We start from the raw sequence: 16,317 nt of genomic DNA, 5'->3' as shown, positions 1-16,317 counted from the left end.
AAAGGGTTTATATCGATCAGCTGGTGTGAAGAATTGCTTATGAAGAACTTCAGGGAACTCCTGAACTCTTTCTGTTTGAAGAAGATGGAGGAAAGTATCTGGCAGTCTACACTGATGTGGCTGAACTTCACACAGAACGTTGTTTAATCTGTATTCGCTGTTCATGCTGTGTATTTTATTAACTGTGCTCAGTCAGTAATGCATTTCTGGCAAGCTGGGGTTGTATTTATGGAGTGAACTTTGTCAGTGTTGTAAAAGTGATAGAAAAGACTAGGATCACTGTCCACGTGCAGGTCTACAGGTCTGCCATTCACCTCTGATGTTTTGGTCCCGTACCTTTATGTGGTGTTTTCTCACCTTTCAATCTGTGACATAAAGGACAGAGCGCCTTTTCAGTAATTTTGCTTAAGTGGTTGACTATAGCTGTTCTAAAATATGTTTTTGCTTTCAGTCTCTCCAGCCTAAATGCAAGTGCAGGGGCCCCTTTTAGGCCACATAAGTTCAGGTATTGTGGTATATTCAAGGTGCAGTCATTTTCTGTTTGTTTTGTTTTCTCTGCTGTTTGGCACAGGAAAGACTCCCCAGACCCCAGCTGCTGGCAACAATTAAGGACTGTAACCACTCCCTAGTGGGAATAAATGTTTCCAGCCAATATTTACAGCCAGTTCTGTTCTAGAAGAACAGATCTGTGGCTGCTGTTGTCAGCTGCAGATGGAGGGAGGCTTCCTTTTGGCTCTTCAGTGAGAAATGAGATGTACAATACAGCAGTGGTGGTGGCGGCGGTTGTTAGTTTTACTGGTTGCACATGAAATGCTGCAGGTGGTTTTACGTAGCAGTGTCTTAAACTTCTTGGTGTATCTATGCTTTTTTCTGAAACAGGTTCTTGATCTGGGGAGTAATCATAGAATCAACTCGATTGGAAAAGACCTTTAAAATCATCAAGTCCAACCTTTATCCCAGGTCTGCCAAGACCACCACTAAGCCACGTCACTGGGGGCCTCATCTACGGTGGTTTCTGAACACTTGCAGGGACAGTGACTACCACTGCCCTGAGCAGCCTGTTCCTGATCACCCTCTTGGTGAAGAAATTTTTCCTAATATCCAATCTAAACCTCCCCTGGTGCAGCTTGAGGCTGTTACCTCTTGTACTATTGCTTGTTAGTTGGGAGAAGAGATGAGCACCTCCTGCCTCCATCCTTCTGTCAGGTAGTTATAGAGAGCTATAAGGTCCCCCCTAAGCCTTCTGTCCTCCAGACTAAGCACCTCCAGGTCCCTCAGCCGTTCCTCATCACACTTGTGCTCCAGGCCCTGCACCAGCTCCGTTACCCTTTTCTGGACTTGCTCCAGCACCTCAATGTCTCTCTTGTAGTGAGTGGCCCAGACCTGAACACAGGATTCGAGGTGCAGCCTCACCAGTGCCCAGTACAGGGGATGGTCACTGCTCTGGCCCTGCTGGCTACGCTATTGCTGATACAGGCCAGAATGCTGTTGGCCTTCTTGACTGCCTGGGCACAAGCTGGCTCATGTTCAGCAGCCATCAATCAGTACCCTCAAGTCCCCATGGTCACCTTGATCCTAGTGAGGAGGGATCCTCCTTGTAGTTTAAAGTCACAGAGTATGACTAAGGCTGAGTCTCCAGAAGGTGTTTCATGAGTCTGTCCATTAACTGCATCTTTGGAAGGTTCTGCCTTCTGCAGCCTTTGTATGATTGTGAGGTCATTGATCAGTGTTTGATAAGCTACAGAACAACTGTTTTGCTTACTTAGTACCATCTGTCTTGTATTCAGAGTGAGAGAGTGTTTCTCATAAGAACAGAAGATTGCAATCACAGTAGAATATATCATAGTATGTTAATGCAAATATTTAATGTTTTCTGTCATTGGAGTAGCACGGCACACCAGCACGTTGGTTGTCATCTGTATCTTTTTAGTATTGGATTTGCTTCTTCTTCCAGAGGCCTGCAAAGGTCAGTGTTCTGCAAGGAGAAATGCCACTTGACATCAGTTTTTGGGAAGCCAAAAATTCAGAGCAGCCATCAGTGAAAATTGCTCTAAAGGTCTGGCTTTATCAGTGGTAATATGTTCCTACCTGAGGTGTGTATGGAAGAGCCCAGGGTGCTGTCTTGGCTTTGCAAGTTTGTTGCCAGCAGCTAATTGCAGTGATTTCTGTTTCTTCCTCTGCTTTTTTTCCACTGCTTCAGGAAATAAAACTACTTCTTGGAACTGCTTCTGAAACTCATGGTTACTTTCTAAAATATACTGCAAATCCTGAGGAGATTACAAAATATGCGAATAGTAGTGTATGTGTTTTTGACTCTATTCATACTTTAAAAAGAGAAAATCTGCACTTCTGTGGAGGGTTTCCAGAGGCTGAACAGATTTTAACAGGCTCCATAGCATTTTCTGTTTGCTATTTCCTAGTTTTCCAGTGTTATCAGCTTTTGATGCTCTCATCCTGGGAATAAGGAAAGATAAGCACAGGGTTTTCCTGCTCCTGATGGTGCTTGTCCACTCAGTACTTATGGAGAGCTGGCTTGGGATAAGTGACATAACTCTAATAAGATATGGTTATGCTGCTGGAGAAAAACCTGGGTCTAATTGAACTTATGCACTTGATTTTAGTGAAGCCGTATATGTCTTGAGGATTGGAAACGGGGAGGAAGACTAGGTGTGTGGAGGAGAGAGAGGTAGTTGTACGAGTTGCAGCAAGTGTGTGTAGAAGGAAAAAGAATTAAGTCTGTGATGAGAAAGGTATAAATAGGGACAGAAAATATGCTCCTCTGAAGGTGGAGGGAAAAGAAGCAGATAATGGTGATCAGGTGACAGTCTGGTTAAAGTAAAGAGCAGGGAAGAAAAATAAAGGTGGATATCTCATGAGGTCATGGAATGCATTAACTTCTTTTTTAGGATCTTCTTGCATTTTAGGCAAGAAGAAACACATAATTAGCAACTTTTCTCCTCTCACATTTATTTAACCAGTCTGAGCTTATTGTTTAGGGTGGGATGGGAATAACTGAAGATGATGGGTTTTATTTGCAAGGGTAACAGCACAGGGGGGAAATCCCTCCTTCTTCTGGTGGAACAGTTCCAGGTAAGTCCCTCTTCTGCTCCCAGGGCCTTGTGGGTTCATTTTCATCTCTATTTCCACATACATCTTCACTCTGGTTCTATAGTTTTGCAGTTTTTGTAACAGGCAGCATGATACCTTTAATTGGAGCATTTGCTGGTTTCTAAGATGTGGTGCCATGGCTCGTGTTCTCAGGTGATGTTATCCCAAGCACTGGGTCAAACTGTCAAAGCTGTGAAATCAAGGTACCTACTTCAGGGCTCTGTATATGTTGCTACTGCATTGTGCAATAGCAAAGAGAGAGAGCTGAGTAAATTGCTGGCTTGTGCACACTGCATCTGTAGTCCCAGGGATAAAAATCTCCCTGTTCTTTTTCTTCTATTTTTATACTTAGTTTTAACCTTTGTGTCATTAAGAACTCAAAGCAGGAGTGTGCAATTCAGCTGTGGCAGAACTATGCTTACTATGAATCTGCTACTTTGCTCAAATTAAACATTTATGGGGCCAGAGACTCCTCAGTGTTCCAGGCTTCCTACAGTGTGGTGATTATTTTCCCTGCACTTCGAAACAGCTCCTGCAAGAAATACATTGAAATTATCCTCCACGGGCCTCTCTCCTTACAAGCCCACCTTCCCTTTTTGTGTTCAGCTTGTTTTTTTCCCTTAACCATAGCTTACGGGGAACAGCTGTTGGTATAAGTATTGCTTAATATTCCCTGTGAGCTGGAAGATTTCACCCAAGTCTGATGGGCAGAAATCTGGCCTCAGTTATTTGTACCTATTTTCGTTTTCAGTGGTCTGTACCAAGCTGGTGTAATTGATCAAGAGCTCCTAATTCCTCAAACCAGGTAACAGTGCTGCAGCATGTTACCTGCTGATGCTGTAACCTGTGTTGACAGACTTGGTTTTTGCAGAGAGCAGTAGAATACCTTCTGAGGCTTGCATCTTATTTGCAGGCTGCTCTGTGGCTTGAAACCTGAGCAATAGTTCTGTTTGTTGGGCACACTGGGAGTGAAGATAACTTACAGAAAACAGAGTTGTTCCTGAGCCTAGTCAGAGACTTTTACAGGACCTAGGGGATGTTGCAAGAGCATGGTCTACTTCTTTGGTTTAACTTTTAGCTTAGAACAGTGCTCCACGGATGCTAAAAGCCCACGCTCCTAAAATAGATTGAGTAGAACAAGCTCTTTACTGATGACTCCTATTCAGGAGAGGAGAGAAGGAAGGTAATAATGAACAGATGGCAGGTATTAGTCATATCACCTAATAGATCTGAAGACCCTGGATGCTATTAGCACAAAGGTGGTGGAGAGAATGAGTTCTCCTATCAAACCAGACTAGATATTTAAGTTGCCCAGGATAGAGATAGAGGGGATCTGAGAAAATAAGGGGACTTGCAGCCAAATGAGCTGAGTACGCTCACAGAGGCTCAAAGTCCTGGACAGATCCTGAGCCTGCTTTTACCTGCCCAATTTGAAAGCCATTCCCTTGTATGTTTGACAAGCCTCTCAGAGTATCACTCCTTGGAGCTGCCATGCTTGTAATGCCATTGTCTCTGCTGAAAGTCTAGTACAAAGGCCCAATACCTCAGAAATAACTGAATTCTTCCAATTTCAATATCAGCTTGAATGGCATTATTCTAGCTTTTGCTATAATAAATGCATTGCAAGATCTGCTTGAGCCTTTCATGTAGTATCTAAATTGTCAGTGTGCACCTTGAAGTCTAATTTGGCTGGCCCAGCATCTCCTCTCAGCTCTAGATCACTGGTGTCTACACATTGACTGTGGCCCACTTGGCAGTAAGCTCATAGGAGCACAGCCTCTGAGATGCTACTGCCTGCTGGTTTGCTGGGAGCATACTGTGTAAATGAAATGTGCAATGTGTACAGTTGTTTATACATAAGTGGCTTCCAGCACACTTAACAGCACAGAGCAAGTAGGCCACTGAAGTACCTGTGGAGGCTCTGTGGGAGAAGTGCATTGTTTCCAGTTGATTGTTCTGATTGTGTTATTGCTATAATCGTTTGCTTTAAGGCCAGTCTCTCCAAAAGGCAGTGTGGCTGTGGCACACTGGAGGGTAGGAAGACAAGGTGCACATGTGGGCTCTTTTGATTTCTGTGTGCAGAGATGTGGTCATTGGGCATCACAACATCAGTCTGATCTCCCTGCACAATGGCTGTATCTTGGTGATATTCTATTTATTATTAATGAAAATCTTGAGCAACAGAGGCTGAATGTGTGGCCTCCTCTTTCTCCCATCTTTTGTTTCATCATACTGGTATTCATCTATAAAGAGAGCTGCTCTGCTAGAGATACTCCCATCATTTTTCTTACTTCTGCTCAGACCTTGGCAGAAGCCAAGCACCCTGTGGGTCTCTGAATTACAAGTACCATTTTGGTGGTGCCCTGGTTCTTTGGACCTCAGCTATTGCCCGAAACCTAATCATAGACTCATAGAATCATAGACTAGTTAGGGTTGGAAAGGACCTTAAGATCATCTAGTTCCAACCCCCCTGCTATGGGCAGGGACACCTCGCCTCGTGTCAACCAAGGCTCTGTCCAGCCTGGCCTTGAACACCACCAGGGATGGAGCATTCACAACTTCCTTGGGCAACCCATTCCAGTGCCTCACAACCCTCACAGTAAAGAACTTCTTCCTTACATCCAATCTAAACTTCACCTGTTTAAGTTTGAACCTGTTACCCCTTATCCTTTCACTACAGTCCCTAATGAAGTCCCTCCCCAATATCCCTATAGGCCCCCTTCAGATACTGGAAGGCTGCTGTGAGGTCTCCACGCAGCCTTCTCTTCTCCAGGCTGAACAGCCCCAACTTTCTCAGCCTGTCTTCATCCTCAGTCCCCTGATCATCCTCATGGCCCTTCTCTGGACTTGTTCCAACAGTTCCCTGTCCTTTTTATGTTGAGGACACCAGAACTGCACACAATACTCCAGGTGAGGTCTCACAAGAGTAGAGCAGAGGGGCAGGATCACCTCCTTCGACCTGCTGGTCATGCTTCTTTTGATGCAGCCCAGGATTTGGTTGGCTTTCTGGGCTGCAAGCGCACACTGAAGCTGGCTCATGTTCATTTTCTCATCGACCAACACCCCCAAGGCCTTCTCCTTAGGGTTGCTCTCAATCTCTTCTTTGCCCAACCTGTAGCTGTGCCTGGGATTTCTCTGACCCAGGTGTAGGACCTTGCACTTGGCATGGTTAAACTTCATGAGGTTGGCATCAGCCCACCTCACAAGCGTGCCGAGGTCCCTCTGGATGGCATTCCTTCCCTCCAGTGTATCAGCCAAACCACACAGCTTGGTGTCATCGGCAAACTTGCTGAGGGTGCACTCAATCCCACTATCCATGTCATCAACAAAGATGTTAAACAGGACCGGTCCCAACACCGATCCCTGAGGGATGCCACTCGTTGCTGGTCTCCAGCCGGACATTGAGCCATTGACCACAACTCTTTGCGTGCGGCCATCCAGCCAGTTCTTTATCCACCGAGTGGTCCATCCATCAAATTGATGTCTCTCCAATTTAGAGACAAGGATGTCATGTGGGTCAGTGTCGAATGCTTTGCACAAGTCCAGGTAGATGACATCAACTGTTCTACCCCTGTCCATCAGTTCTCTAGCCCCATCATAGAAGGCCACCAAATTGGTCAGGCAGGATTTCCCCTTAGTGAAGCCATGCTGGCTGTCACCAAGCACCTTAGCATGCCTTCCAGGAGAATCTGCTCCAAGATTTTGCCAGGCACAGAGGTGAGACTGACTGGTCTGTAATTCCCCGGGTCATCCATTTTCACCTTCTTGAAAATGGGGGTTATATTTCCCTTTTTCCTTAGATTCTCTTCCCTAAGATTCTCTTCCCCAAGGGTCCCTTAGGTTCTCTCTCTTCCCCTAGGTTCTCTCTCTTCCCCTAGGTTCTCTCTCTTCCCCTAGGTTCTCTCTCTTCCCCTAGGTTCTCTCTCTTCCCCTAGGTTCTCTCTCTTCCCCTAGGTTCTCTCTCTTCCCCTAGGTTCTCTCTCTTCCCCTAGGTTCTCTCTCTTCCCCTAGGTTCTCTCTCTTCCCCTAGGTTCTCTCTCTTCCCCTAGGTTCTCTCTCTTCCCCTAGGTTCTCTCTCTTCCCCTAGGTTCTCTCTCTTCCCCTAGGTTCTCTCTCTTCCCCTAGGTTCTCTCTCTTCCCCTAGGTTCTCTCTCTTCCCCTAGGTTCTCTCTCTTCCCCTAGGTTCTCTCTCTTCCCCTAGGTTCTCTCTCTTCCCCTAGGTTCTCTCTCTTCCCCTAGGTTCTCTCTCTTCCCCTAGGTTCTCTCTCTTCCCCTAGGTTCTCTCTCTTCCCCTAGGTTCTCTCTCTTCCCTTAGGTTCTCTCTCTTCCCTTAGGTTCTCTCTCTTCCCTTAGGTTCTCTCTCTTCCCTTAGGTTCTCTCTCTTCCCTTAGGTTCTCTCTCTTCCCTTAGGTTCTCTCTCTTCCCTTAGGTTCTCTCTCTTCCCTTAGGTTCTCTCTCTTCCCTTAGGTTCTCTCTCTTCCCTTAGGTTCTCTCTCTTCCCTTAGGTTCTCTCTCTTCCCTTAGGTTCTCTCTCTTCCCTTAGGTTCTCTCTCTTCCCTTAGGTTCTCTCTCTTCCCTTAGGTTCTCTCTCTTTCCTTAGGTTCTCTCTCTTTCCTTAGGTTCTCTCTCTTCCCTTAGGTTCTCTTAGATTCCCTTCTTCAGTATTCTCTTCTCTAATAGTCTCTTATGTTCTCTCGTATGTTCTCTTTTTTAATAGTCTCTAATAATCTCTTATGTTCTCTTTTCTTAAATTTGGTTCTCTTGGGATCTCTTGGGATGTCTTCTCTTAGGTTCTCTTAGAATCTCTCGGGTTCTCTTAAATTGTCTTAGAATCTCTTGTGTTATCTCACAGTCTCTCCTCAGAAACTCTTGTATTCTCTGGTCTTTGGTATTCTTTTCACTTTTATTCTCTTATAAGAGAGTAAACTAGAAAAAAGTATAAGAGAAGGGAAGAGAATGTAAGAGGAGAGAATGTAAGAGAAGATAATGTAACAGAATACAAGATAGATTATAAGGGAAGAGAATATCAGAGAACATAATGGAAGTATATCTAAGAAAGAACTATTTGATTTCAGTACAGCTTGGTTTTTACCACAAGTAGAAGAGTTTTGGAGCAAAGAATGTTTTTTTTTCCTGTCAGTTCTTTAAACAAAATCCATCTGCAGGGATTACTGTTTGAATACAAGTTCAGAATTCTGCTGATATTTTGTTAGTATGAGAAATACCACATTGAAAGAATTCCTTGGATCCACTGTGATTATGTTAAAGAGGAAAAATCCAATTAATGGGTTATGTTTTGTAACTCAGTTTCCGGTTGGTATGAATTCTGTATTACATTCATTTGGATTTTGTTTGTTCTATTCACATTAATTGTTTCTACTATTAATAATTATTAAGTAAGTTGGTAGGTACATTTATGCATTCTTAAGAACTAAAATCTGTGATACACCATGCTGTCTTCTGTATTAGCATATAGATGCATAAAATCTCTAAGGGCGAATCTAGACAGCATCTGTTGAAAGCCAATAGAATACTACAAAAGCTGGTGGCAAATGAAAGTGCAGGAAGAGCTAAACTCATCTGGTGGTGAAAGTCCTCCAGCCCCAGAAACCCTTTCTCGTCTATGGGCCTGTCAGCTCCTACCTTTGCTACCAGTTATCAAATGGTGTTTGAAAACCTGGCCTCAGAAGGCTGCATTTTTAGTGTGAAATTCAGTAATTTATTCCAGTGGCATTCTGCCAGCTTCGGGCATCTGGTGTCTCGTGGTTTCATGAACATCTCTCTAATTTTATGTGCTGTTTTCTATATATGCAAGCTATGTTTAAAACTATAGTGTAATCAAATACACTCTTTTTTTTTTTGTGTGTGTTTTTGATCTTCAAGTCTGTATTATTGTTTCATCTACAGTATCTACTTACAGTATTTGTTTTTTTTTTTCTAAGCAAGAATATAAACCTTGGTTTGTTTACATGCACCATTCCTGTCTTAAAGCAGTGGTAAAAATTGTAATTACTGGCTTTTGGGAGCTTTCTAAAATTGATTTCATAGAGTCATGTAACTTTATTACAAACAAAGGCAAGTATTTCTGTTTTTAATAGATAAAAGTTATAAACTCTGAAGTTTGTCAAATAAACCTGTTAAAGTATATGTATATTTACTCTGGGTTTTATCTTAAAGTAATCCCTCCTTACCTCCTTATCAGGAAGGAGTTCTTAACTGCTTAATAAATACACTTCTCAGTGGTGTGCTCATTAGGAATTAAACTACATATCTATGTGCTATGTTCCCAATTTCTGGGTGTGTTTGCTAAGTGATGTGATCTGTAACAATGTATATACATGTTCATCTGCTTTGGAGTGGTCAAATGTCTACACTTGTAAGGAATTTGGATAGCACATCTCTTATGTTTCTCTGTTGTATCCCCATCTTGATCTCAGGATGTGTCTGTGAGGCTGCTCTACTGGTGCCACCGAGTTGCTGGCTGTGTGCTTTTGTAATACTACTCGGGCACCAGCTCCTACTAGAGTAGTGCTGGTGTTGGTGGCCAGTGGTTTCAACTTCAGGCAGTGCACACCAGAGCTGGGCTGGTTTATCTCATTTGGGGATTTTCTTGTTCTCTGCAAACTGCTGACTAAAATGGGTGAAGTCCTCCCTGAGGAGCATTGTCACTTGCTTTAGGTAACGCAGTATGAAGGCACAGCAAGAGGCTTTAATGCATTGGTGGAAATACCTTCTGCTCCTGATGGTGGAGCAGTGTAAATGGATGAACAGATTCACTACAGTTGTGTATCTGTCATTGCCAATATTGATGTATTGCTTCCAGGAAAGTGATTGACCTGGAAATTAGTCTGTAAATAAATGGTTAATATGGGGCAATAGCGGCTGCAGGTCAGTAGTTTCTCCTGCAAAGAATATTTCTATGTCCCTCTTTCTATTCCCAAATACAGTGTATGTAGCCTAACCTTGACTTCCTACTGGGAATGTGTAATTACCTTTCCTGGTTGTGTGGCAAATTAGAGAAGGTAAGAGAACTAATACAGATTAAAATAAAATGGCAGTGGTGGCAAGACTTAGTGTTCTTGGTAGAAAACCAGCAAATGTGTGCTGGGCTGAGCTATGAGTGACAGGGATTTGGTTTGTAGGACTTGTTTTCACTACTCCTCGGTTAGTAGTTTTTAAGGCATATTCAATAGAAATTATTCATCTTCTGTAATTGTGAACTGTTTTTTTCTCAACTGCAGATCTTCACATTTCTTTCCTGTAGCAGAGTGTAACTGTTATTCTCTTGTGTGTATAATTGTAATGACCAAGTCCTAACTCCTTCTGAGATTGTTTTCCTGCTACCATTGAAAGTGACTGTTTCAGAAGGTGTGACTGCTGATAATTTAATGTATGAGAATAAAAGAATATCAGAAAAAGTTGTGAAGAGTGTGGGGTGAATTGCTCTGTGGGAGGGACCCCTAAGAATAAAACCAGCTCCCACTGATAGTCATTGCTGTCTCCCATACAAGAGTGCTGGTGGCACCTTCTTTCTTGCTGAGGACTGGTGTTATACATCCCCTTCTTGTTTCCTCCATAATTTATTAAATAATCCTGAAAGTTAATCTTGGGTTAAATCAAAGTATGCAGTGTTAACGTGTTAGGGGAATGAGCAATGCTTGCTCCTTCTTCTGCAAAATAGAAATACACTAAACTTCCCAAACTTGGGGAGTGGTTTTGAGACCATTTGAATCACATGAGGCAGATAGTGCCTATATTTTTGCAAGGCCACTCAGCTTATGTTGTCTAAAGTCTCTTCATGCTGGGAAAACAGTTGTGCTGGTATTACTGAATCCCTTCTTCAGTGTTGTAGTAGCCTTGTTGTGTCCATGATGATTAAGGATATATGGAAAGCAATGTTTGAGGGTAGAGGTAATCCTTACTTAAGATCAGTTAGTTTAGTGTTTTGCATTAAAGACTAGCATTAGCCAGTTGCGTAATTTAAAGTTGTTGATTAATTTTATGTATAACTGGCTTTAGTCTTTGTAGCCTTGTAGATTTTTGAGGAGTGGGAAGAAGATGCAGTAGGCTCAGGGTTGGCAGTCTCAGTATTCGTTGTCTCTTTGCTTGCATATTTCTGATAGCAAGAGGAACAATGGTATTATGAGTTGTATATACATAGGAGGACTGTAATAACCTATGCTTTTCCTAAAATTTGCTTGAAAGGGAGAAAACAAATAATGTGGAGTTCAGGTAAAACACTAAGTGCGAAAAATCATTAGCAGATTATCTTGAAGCATGTTATTTTGAAGTCTAATCCAATCCTGAATGGTGTAATTTGTAATAAGGAAAGCCTTGAGCTCTTTTACTGGAGCTGCTTGCTTAATTTAGATTAAAATTGTGCCACAAAAGGATTAGAGAGTGTATGCCTGTGCTTAGAAAGGATGTACTAAATGTTTTGAGGCATTTTTCTACTCCCAGCCTCTTTTTTGAATGTGCCTACTTAATTTGGGATGTTTTCTGCTGTGTTTTAATGTGCCAAGTAACATCAGGCTGTGCTAATGGGATGTTTCAGGTTGATCTTAGGAGCATTTATTTAAGTGCATCTTTGGTAGTAGGATTTTGAGTTTTCTTGTTCTTTCTAGGGAGAAGATTTCAGTGCTGGATTGTCCTAAACATTACCTATGGTGCAACTTCAGAGAACAGCTTGATTTATCTGACTTGAAGAGGAAGCACGTGTGCAGTAAGCCAAGAGGACATGGGCTTTCAGTGCATCTGGAAAAATGATCAGGTATCAGCAGTTGTTGACATTTAAACTGTAGTAACCAGTCAGAAGCTGGAGAAGGCATGAAGCGGTAACATACTCACTCCTGCAGTTGTCCTTAAATTTTAGATATGCTTTCCTTTTGAGGTTAGGGAATGAGGTGAGTTCACCTCTTCTCATGTTATACTGTGTCCATAGCTCAATTGCAGACACCTAATGGGATCCAGTTCAGATGTGGGCAAGTGCCAAAGAGGTGTTTCCGTAGATTAAAGTTAATCTTACAGTGTTCAGATTTTTTTAAATATAACTTGGACTTTGAAAGCGTTTGAATCTCTTAATTCAGGTTTATTAATTCTGAGAGGGGATAATTTTGATATTTTTCATTGTCCTTTGGTGACTGGCTGGAGAATGCAGATATCCTTACAGGAATCCAGGCTCTTGTAGCTAGAGTGGAGACACCAGCAAAGCTCCAGAAAATGCAGTGTTGTGGTTCATTTTGAAATCTGAGCAGGTTATTGGTTTAGTGAGGTAAGAACTCAATGGTTTTAGCTATTTGTTTTCAGGCAGCTGTTCTTGATTCAAAAATGATGTCAAATGTCTGGAGTAGTATCAGACTTTGCTATTGGAGGTGAGTGCTCTGAGTAGGTACTTTGTTTAGCTGGCTCTCTTGCTGATTCTGTGTCTGATGTCTGTTGCTATAGGTAGTACAGAGCTTGTGCACATCTGGTGTCCTACCTCTGATACTTCCCTTTGGCAATTATCAGCCATGATCAGGGATGTGCTTTAGCAAGCTCCCAGCCCATTTTGTTATAGTAAAGGGGGGGATTCATTAAAAGTAGCTTGGCACTTCTGCGGTAGACAGAATTTGTTTGTTTTGTACTTCTGTTCACAGTTGTGCTGTCTGTCTTTGGGAAGAAAGAGCCTGCATCACGGAGGAGGTGACTACTACCGGGGAGCAGCCAGGTTTAGCTTCAGGAGAGGAGCTCTGGGAGGCTGAGCAGTGCAAGGAAGAGGCAGGGAGTGAGAGATGCAGTAGGCAGCCAGAAGTCTGCCACTCGTGTAGGGTAACACTGAGAAGCAGTCCTCAGAGGTGATGACAAACTTCCCTAGGGATCAGACAGCACTGGGCAGAGTTTGCTGCAATTGGAACATTGAGGGCCAAATGGAAGGCTGGGAACAAGGCGAAGCAGGCAGGGGGGTGCTATATAAACCCTTCCTATTTCTAGTCTGACTGACCTAGTCCCTCTGAGTTTCCCTTACGGAAAACATTCTAGTTCATAGTCTAAGAAAACTTGGCTCTCTTCTTCAAGGAGCTTCCTGCAAGGTCTGTGGCAAAAAGTTTTAACTGAAAAGGAGTCCAGGCTCAGACAGGTGGATCCAGAAAATTTCATTTTCTGAGGAGTGGCCAGCCATGTAAGAGCACCCTTGGGCATGACAGAGCGACCACTTAGGACACAGGTTAGGGGCTTTAAGAGGGCTGTTGTCCTTCAAGTGTACTGTTCTTTCTCTTTGCCCTCTGAGTGAGTCACTGTGGTCTGCTGGCACTTTTGAAACATGATGTAAATGGCTCAAGGTTTCTTTCTTTGTCTCATATTCTCTAATAGTCTAATGTATCAGTGTGAGCTTGTAATATTTTTTGTAATGGAGATCACTGTTGGTGTTAGCAGGACACTTCCTGTGTTATGGATATTGCTCTTTCAAGGAATATACCACCTGTTGAATGTGGTTTTTTTAGTTTAACTACACCTATTTTATGTATTGCAAAATTTGTTAGTTAGCAAATGTTCATATATCTCTGTAAAGAACTGAAAAGGAGCAAAATGTATAAAAATTCTGTAATCTTTTGGGAATTAAGTTTAGAGGAATAATTTTAAAAAATTGTTTCTTGTTTTCTTTATAGATGTTAGCTGAAAAATCTCTTATCCTTGTCTCTAACTGTAAAATCGTGTAAAGTTTTCTTCAGTTAGTGAATGGATATATGCATAATAGAAGAAAACATTTATGTGCTTCGCTTAAGGAGACTAAAAATGGTTTTGTTCTGTAAATATTCTTACGGTTGTATGATCTTTGTCATAAGGAGATAACTTCATGCAGAGAAGGCTACAGCTATGTAAGTTTTAAGAGGTGTCTGAGCCACTTTTGAGTGGGGTTGCAAGAAGAAATGAGATAGAGCTACATTTTGGGATTAATTTCTTAATATAAAAGCTGTCAATTTTTATCTGTTCTCTGAGGAGTGGTGGGTGCTGTAGAGGTAGAGCATCCATATATTTAGACTTTAGCTGTCTCTCATTAAGAGTTATAAATAAGGTGAAGTATTTTACTGAAGAATTGAATTCTCCCTTGATGTGAATGTGGTTTCATTTCAATGAAAGCAATTAGTTGCATGAGCTACCCTGTCCTTTCTTCATCAACGACACTTCATCAGTTACTTCATTGGCATTGCTGCTTCTTATTTAGCTTTTTTTTTTTCAGTTAATAGACAAGGCACTCTATATTGCAGTGCCATATGCATAGCAGCAATGTAATAGAGGTGGCTTAAGGATAGAAAGTGTGGCTTGTAAGGGGGTTTGACATTTATAGATGGTATGTAATGGGAGAGCAACTGAACCAGGCAAGCTTCTAATTATGTAGCTTGTCATGGTTCTTTCCTCCAGTATATTAATTTTTTGTGGAAAGTATACATGCGTATCCTGTAAACCTTTTCTTATTAATAAGGGGGAAATTGGAGCTTGAGCAGGCTCACATCTGTCTGCTTGAAAAGAAGTGCAGTCACTTTTTTCACTCTGTTTATGGAGGCCTATAGGTTATAAACCACTCTTGTGAAAGGGTTGTCCTGGAAGGTCTTGGGGTTAATGCTTCAGCTGACATGTTTTTGAACGTGCCTCTCATGCTTTCTCTCTTAGCCATTACTTGACTTCACTAATGTGGTGCTTATTTTCCCTGAATAGGCAAAACCTGTGCATTGCAATGTTGACGATTTGATTGAGTTGGTTGGAGTATTAGGAAATCAGCTAACTTTTATGTGCCCTTTTGATGAAGGCTGTTTAAATTTGCTTGTCCCTTAAAGTCAGTTCTGTGACTTAATTCAGAAAGCAAGTGTTTAGTATCTCATACAGCATCTCCTGAAAGAGTCCTGATTTGGGGTGCCTTCTACATCTTGCTGCATTGTCCAAAATTGATCAAAATCACCACTGCCAACAAGTTTAATGTTCTCTATCTGAATATTCTGGACTAAAAATCTGTTAATCATGATTGTAACTGTATAAGGTGTTGTCATAACTTCATGAAACGAGTAATTCTGTGTCAAGAATCAAGAGGATTCTTTTAGGGTCTGCATTTAGCAGCGGGGGAACAGAACAGGTTTTTTTCGATAGAGGAAAGACAAGCAGAAAGCTCTGAAGCAAAAGCTACTGATAGCCTCGTGACTGATGCTAGTCTTGGAGGAAGATGCTCAGCTGGTTTTATTTGTCTTGAGAATATTTATGTAAAGCTGATCCACTGTTCCTGAAAGAATTGTATCACAGGACTACAGAGAAGACTGTTAGTACTAAATATAGTGCCTAATTCTGGCAGTCTCTGACTTACAAATGCTTGAATTCCGCTGTCAGCAGTTTTTGTAGGATGGTGGTTTTTTGTTGGTTTTTTTTTGGTAGAAATCTGAATAATATTCCTCAGAGAGGTTGTGTAACAGTAACAAGGATGAAGGATTTAATTTGGCAAGACCTTATACTGCAAAAGATCAGATTAATTTTTTAGCTTCTGGTCTTGCTGCAAAGCTTTCAGTATTTTGATATCTTCATAGAAGAGGCCTGAAAGGTTCCAAAAGATCATCTTGACCTTTTGCATTAAATCATCATCACTATTACTGGACAGTTCTTAAGATGATTTTTCTTTTACCTCATAATGGGAGGCAGTGTGACTTCCTTGAGCTGGTGTTTTCACTGTTTACCATTTAGAAAAGTTCTTCTAGTGGCCTAGGTAAATTTTTCTTGTTGCATTTTGGGTCCAGTGCTCTTCCTACTCAGCACAGATGTGGAGGATAGATTTCCTCTTTCTTTGCAGAAACTGTTTTTTATCTTTAAAGAGTACATCATACCTCAATCCTAGCTTCTTTTTTTACTCTGTTCAGATGGAGTAACCCCAGTGAGTTAGCTCACTCATCCCTCATAGCTCTCCTTACTGTCTGTCTTGTAGTTCTGGCATGGTTTCTCTCTTTCTTGACAAGCCTGACCCATAAATGGCCTTTACCAAAGGCCTTATAAAAACTAAGTAGATTGGGAATTTCTGCTTCTTCAAAGGATAGAAGTTGCCTTGTTTGTGACAACTTGGTATTCATAATTTGTGCTCAGTCTGTGATCCTCTCTACCTTGAATCCTTATCTACACACCAGCTGCTCAGCAGCTGATTCTATATTTATTCAGGTGATTTTTTTTCCTCTGAGCAGAACTTGACCTTAGGGAATTGTA

General features: G+C 41.9%; 1 protein-coding gene across 4 annotated transcripts in view; it reads left to right on the top strand.

Moving 5' to 3' along the window:
* The window catches only part of MAP3K13 (mitogen-activated protein kinase kinase kinase 13), a 78,768-nt gene that overhangs the window by 18,008 nt on the left and 44,443 nt on the right, over nucleotides 1–16,317 (top strand). For 3 of the 4 annotated variants that reach the window (XM_061465244.1, XM_061465249.1, XM_061465246.1), the window contains exon 3: nucleotides 11,733–11,878. The exons of the other annotated variant lie outside the window; for it this stretch is intronic. The gene's annotated coding sequence lies outside the window, so the exon portion shown is untranslated. The remainder of the gene's footprint in view (nucleotides 1–11,732; nucleotides 11,879–16,317) is intronic. 4 annotated transcript variants of the gene reach the window in all.

Source organism: Pezoporus flaviventris, unplaced genomic scaffold, assembly GCF_033815535.1.
Source record: "Pezoporus flaviventris isolate CSIRO_AGI_PZ_B2104156 unplaced genomic scaffold, CSIRO_AGI_Pfla_v1 ptg000040l, whole genome shotgun sequence".
Classification (NCBI taxonomy): Eukaryota; Metazoa; Chordata; class Aves; order Psittaciformes; family Psittacidae; genus Pezoporus; species Pezoporus flaviventris.
The sequence above is the reverse complement of the archived record's forward strand: the minus strand, read 5'-3'. Positions and strand labels throughout refer to the sequence as shown.